The sequence below is a fragment of the Mandrillus leucophaeus genome, unplaced genomic scaffold, assembly GCF_000951045.1.
Source record: "Mandrillus leucophaeus isolate KB7577 unplaced genomic scaffold, Mleu.le_1.0 Scaffold29, whole genome shotgun sequence".
NCBI lineage: Eukaryota > Metazoa > Chordata > Mammalia > Primates > Cercopithecidae > Mandrillus > Mandrillus leucophaeus.
The window spans coordinates 366,570-372,192 of NW_012103031.1; the positions used below are offsets into that span (position 1 = coordinate 366,570).

Sequence of the window (5,623 nt, forward strand, 5' to 3'; positions counted from 1 at the left end):
AGCTACTCGAGAGGCTGAGGCAGGAGAATGGCGTAAACCCGGGAGGCGGAGCTTGCAGTGAGCTGAGATCCGGCCACTGCACTCCAGCCCGGGCGACAGAGTGAGACTCCGTCTCAAAAAAAAAAAAGAAATGATAGTGATTGCCTCCCACAGCTGTGGTGGGATTATGGAACTCCTGGCACATGGTAATCGATAAACACTAGCTGTTATTGCCCTACTCCCCACTTTATCATTTCTCCTATTGTCCTTTCTTGGGAGACCTGGAGACCAAATGTCCAGTGTATTCCTTAGCCTTCCCCAACATCGTCTCCTGTTTCTCTGGGGAGCCAGGGACAGATTCATGGCACTTTACCTTGGGTATTATATTATAGCTGCCCCTACCATGCAACTTACTGAAGAAGTGTCATCAGAATAGTGGGGTGGAGGGAGGTGTCTCTGGGTGTCTATATATATTTTTAATTTAATTAATTAATTAATTTTTTTTTAGATGGAGTTTCACTCTTATTGCCCAGGCTGTAGTGCAGTGGTGCGATCTTGGCTCACTACAACCTCTATCTCCTGGGTTCAAGTGATTCTCCTGCCTCAGCCTCCCAAGTAGCTGGAATTACAGGCATGTGCCACCATGCCCAGCTAATTTTTTGTATTTTTAGTAGCGACAGGGTTTCATCGTGTTAGCCCGGACAGTCTCGATCTCCCCACCTCAGGTGATCTGCCTGCCTCAGTCTCCCAAAGTGCTGGGATTACAGACGTGAGCCACCATGCCTGGTAATTTATTTATTTATTTATTTTTGAGACAGAGTTTTGCTCTGTCACCCAGGCTGGAGTGCAATGGCGCGATCTTGGCTCACTGCAACCTCCACTTCCTGGGTTCAAGCAACTTTCCTGCCTCAGCCTCCCAAATAGCCAGGATTACAGGCGTGCACCACCACACCTGGCTAATTTTGTATTTTTTTAGTAGAGACGGGGTTTCACCACATTGGTCAGGCTGGTCTCAAGCTCTTGACCTCAGGTTATCCACCCACCTCAGCCTCCCGAAGTGCTGGGATTACAGGCGTGAGCCACTGTGCCTGGCCTATGTAAGCTCTTCTGCTCATGTCTTAGTTCATCAACCAGTAAATAATTTTTCCCTTTTCAGGGAAGTATATTTGTCTAATAGCAAACAAGACTAATAGACTGAGTTGGAAGGAATCTAGCAGGTCCTGTGAGGGCGAAAGTCCACCCTCTGTTTGCATACTTCAAGTGACAAGATGGTTGCCTTTTCTTAAGGGAGCACAGGCTTGTTATACAGGAGACAGCAAGCCATTCTCCTCGGCACCATCCATGTATCCACTGACCCATTCATTCATCAGATATTTATTAGTTACTGGATTGGGCAATAAAATAACTTCTTGAGGTATCTCATCAGCTTTACTTTTACTTATTTAGAGACGGATCTTCCTCAGTTCCCCAGGTTCGAGTGCAGTGGCATGATCATAGCTTACTGCAACCTCGACCTCCTAGGTTCAAATGATCATCCTTCCTCAGCCTCCCAAGTAGCTGTGACACCAAGCATGCACCGCCACGCCTGGTTAACTTCTTTATTTTTATTTTATTTTATTTTTTTTTGAGACGGAGTCTCGCTCTGTAGCCCGGGCTGGAGTGCAGTGGCCGGATCTCAGCAGCTCACTGCAAGCTCCGCCTCCCAGGTTTACGCCATTCTCCTGCCTCAGCCTCCCGAGTAGCTGGGACTACAGGCGCCCGCCACCTCGCCCGGCAAGTTTTTGGAATTTTAAGTAGAGACGGGGTTTCACCGTGTTAGCCAGGATGGTCTCGATCTCCTGACCTCGTGATCCGCCCGTCTCGGCCTCCCAAAGTGCTGGGATTACAGGCTTGAGCCACCGCGCCCGGCCTAACTTCTTTATTTTTTATATAAAAAATATAACTCTATAAAATATAACTCTATAAAAAATAACTTGCCAGGGTCTCACTGTGTTGCCCCGGCTGGTCTCGAACTCCTAGCCTCAAATGATCCTCCCACCTCAGCTTTCTGAAGTGCTGAGATTATAGGCATGAGTCACCTTGCCTGGCCCCTCATCAGTTTGATAACTGCCTGATCAACTTACTTAGAGAACAAAGGATCAGTCAGGAATAGGCTTCATAAAACTTTTGTAGGCCAGGCACAGTGGCTCACGCTTGTAATCCCAGCACTTTGGGAGGCTGAGACAGGCGGATCACAAGGTCAGGAGTTCGAGACCAGTCTGGCCAATATGGTGAAACCCCGTCTCTACTAAAAATACAAAAATTAGCTGGGCATGGTGGCATACACCTGTAATCCCAGCTACTCAGGAGGCTGAGGCAGAAGAATTGCTTGAACCCAGGAGGCGGAGGTTGCAGAGCAGAGATTGTGCCACTGGACTCCAGCCTGGGCGACAGAGCCAGACTTCATCTCAAAAAAAAAAAAAAACTTTTGTAATGAACTTTTGCTCATTACAAAAACAATACGTGACCAAAATTAGAAAACAGCGCTAAACTCAAACACATAAACTGAAAAACGCCCATAATCTCATTAGGAAGATGGGAACTTAAGTGGCCATTTTCACAGGCTTCCTTCTGGTAGGATGACCTTTACCTCATTCCAAATCTCTGTGCAGTTGGACCTCTGTTTCCTAAGGAACTACAATTGACACATTCTTGTCCAACCTCTCTCGTGGTTTGAGGGTTTGTGAAACACCATTTTTCCCCCCAACTCCTGACCAAGCACCAGAAACTCACCTGGGACAAAGTGCTGGGCCTCTCTAGCAGGATCATCAGCCTGACTAAACCACTTAATATTTCAAGGCCCTGTCCCCTTCCCTGCTACGCGAGTGACAACTGAGTCTGGCAGAAACTAATAACTCAGACTTGAGAATTAAACACACACAAAATTGCCTTCCTTCACTTCTCCCCATTCCTATCAAGAAGCGTAAAACTATTTCTTAGCAAAATGGCTTCATACTAAATACTAGCTCTTGGCCGGGTGCGGTGGCTCATGCCTGTAATCTCAGAACTTTGGGAGGCTGAGGCTGGTGGATCACCTGAGGTCAGGAGTTCGGGACCAGCCTGGCAAACATGGTGAAACCCCATCTCTACTAAAAATGCAAAAAGTAGCCGGGCTTAGTGGCACATGCCTGTAATCCCAGCCACTCAGGAGGCTGAGGCAGGAGAATCACTTGAACCCGGGAGGCGGAGGTTGCAGTGAGCCGAGATCATGCCATCGCACTCCAGCCTGGGCAACAAGAGCGCAACTCCATCTCAAAACAAACAGATAAACAAACAAAGAAAACAATAGTAGCTCTTACTTTTTTTTTTTTTTTTTTTTTGCCTGTAGTCCTAACTGCTTGGGAGGCTGAGGCAGGAGGATTGCTTGAGTCTAGAAGTTCGAGGTTGCAGTGAGCTATGATCGTACCATTGTACTCCAGCCTAGGCTACAGAGTGAGACCCTGTCTCTAACATAAATAAATTAAAAAAATAAAATGTAAAAAGGAGGGCAGGACACTGCATTTGCACACACCTTCTGCCTCCATCTCCTTACCCCTCTCCCCTGTTTTTCAAGCTTTTTTTTTTTTGAGACTGAGGTCTTGCTCTGTCGCCCAGGCTGGAGTGCAATGGCACAATCTTGGCTCACTGCAACCTCCGCCTCCTGGGTTCAAGCAATTCTCCTGCCTCAGCCTCCTGAGTAGCTCGGATTACAGGTGTCTGCCACCACACCCAGCTAATTTTGTATTTTTAGTAGAGATGGGGTTTTACCATGTTGGCCAGGCTGGTCTTGAACTCCTAACCTCAGGTGATCCGCCTGCCTTGGCCTCCCAAAGTGCTGGGATTACAGACATGACTCACTGTTCCTGGCCTCCCGAGCTTTGATGGAAGTCACTTTGGAGAGACAGTAGAAGGAGGAGAACGGAGACTGGAGCCAGCCTCCCTATAGACGGGCCTGCAGGCAGAGTTCCCTACCCCACCTGCCCTGCATGGACTCCAGTAGATACAGGAATCTGGCTCAGGCCCCCCCACACACAAAAGAGTGAGCCCCAGGCCCCGCTCTTCCTTCAGTGGCAATGTGGAGGTCTGTTTCTGCAGAACTGCCACTGAGGGAAGCCCTACTGGCAAGCAGTGAGAAAACATGGAGTAGAAACAACAAATAGGCTGCAGGAGGGAACTGCCAAAACAAACCAGATGGGAAAGGCTGCCTGCCACCACCTCTGCTGGGCTTAGGCCCGGAGCACATACGTGCAGGGAGACACAGCTCCATCCAGCTTCCTGCCGGCTCCCCACTTAGCTACCGGGGGGCTCCCAGGCAAGGAAGCCTTGCGGTCAGGCTGATGGAAGGGATGTGGCCTGATAGAAATGTCCGCAGCCAGCCGGGTGCAGTGGCTCACGCCTGTAATCCCAGCACTTTGGGAGGCCGTAGGCGGGTGGATCACGAGGTAAGGAGACAGAGACCATCCTGGCCAACATGGTGAAACCGCATCTCTACTAAAAACACAAAAATTAGCTGGGTGTGGTGGTGCGCACCTGTAATCCCAGCTACTCAGGAGGCTGAGGCAAGAGAATCACTTGAACCAGAGAGTCGGAGGTTGCAGTGAGCCAAGATCACGCCACTGCACTCCAGCCTGGTGACAGAGATTCTGTCTCCAAAAAAAAAAAAAAAAAAGGAAATGTCTGCAGCCCTGTCTCCCAGTACCTCCTGCTTTCTAGCCACCTCGAGTCCCTCTAGTCCCAGAACGTAGCTGCCTATTCATTAATCCCCTCCCTGCCCACTGTTTTTTGAGACAGGTTCTTGCTGTTTCGCAAGCCCTCAGTCACAGCTAACTGTGGCGTCAACCTCCTGGGCTCAAGCAATCTTCCCACCTCAGCCTCCTGAGTAACTGGACCACAGGTGCATGCCACCAAGCCAAGTTAATTTTTAAATTTTTGATAGAGACGAAGTCTTACTCTATTGCCCAGGCTGATCTCAAACTCCTGAGCTCTAGCGATTTTCTCTCCTTGGCCTTCCAAAGTGCTGGGATTACAGGCATGAGTCACCATTCCCAGCCAAATCCACCTATCTCCCCACCCCACTATGATCTCTCTGCCAAATATGCCGTCTCCCCTCTTTTCTGCCCGGCAAACTCCTATTCATCCTTCAACACCCAGATCGAAAGTGAGTGAAACCATTTTGGATCCCAGCAGGAAGTTATTAGCCCTTTCCATTTCCACATTTCCTTATCATTGCTACTTTTATGTCTTACACATCTTACTCATTCACAAAAAATTATGTATCCACCTTCCCAATTAGATGGTGAGCTCCTTAAATGTAGGGACCATTTCATATGCGGATGCCAGAGGAAGGGATTTTGATGAATTAGAAGCCTGATCTTCAGACCTCCAAATCAAACTACCTTCAGTTGAATTAGAATGAAATTCTGTTCCTAACCTGTAAATCAGAGGCTCTTAAACGCTTATGACCTCAAATGGTAAAAAACACAATGTACATCCTATTATACTACACATATATATAATACACATGCCTAACTGAAAAATCTGCTGGTCAGGCCTAGTGGCTCACACCTGTAATCCCAACATTTTGGGAGGCCGAGGCGGGTGGATCACCTGAGGTCAGGAGTTTGAG

At 48.3% G+C, this 5,623-nt stretch overlaps 1 protein-coding gene across 1 annotated transcript in view; it reads right to left on the reverse strand.

Annotated features, from left to right (window-relative positions):
* Positions 1-5,085: 5,085 nt before the first annotated feature.
* POP7 (processing of precursor 7, ribonuclease P/MRP subunit (S. cerevisiae)) overlaps positions 5,086-5,623 on the reverse strand; it is a 4,311-nt gene continuing 3,773 nt past the window's right edge. Inside the window, exon 3 of the transcript XR_001006655.1 lies at positions 5,086-5,106. The gene's annotated coding sequence lies outside the window, so the exon portion shown is untranslated. The remainder of the gene's footprint in view (positions 5,107-5,623) is intronic.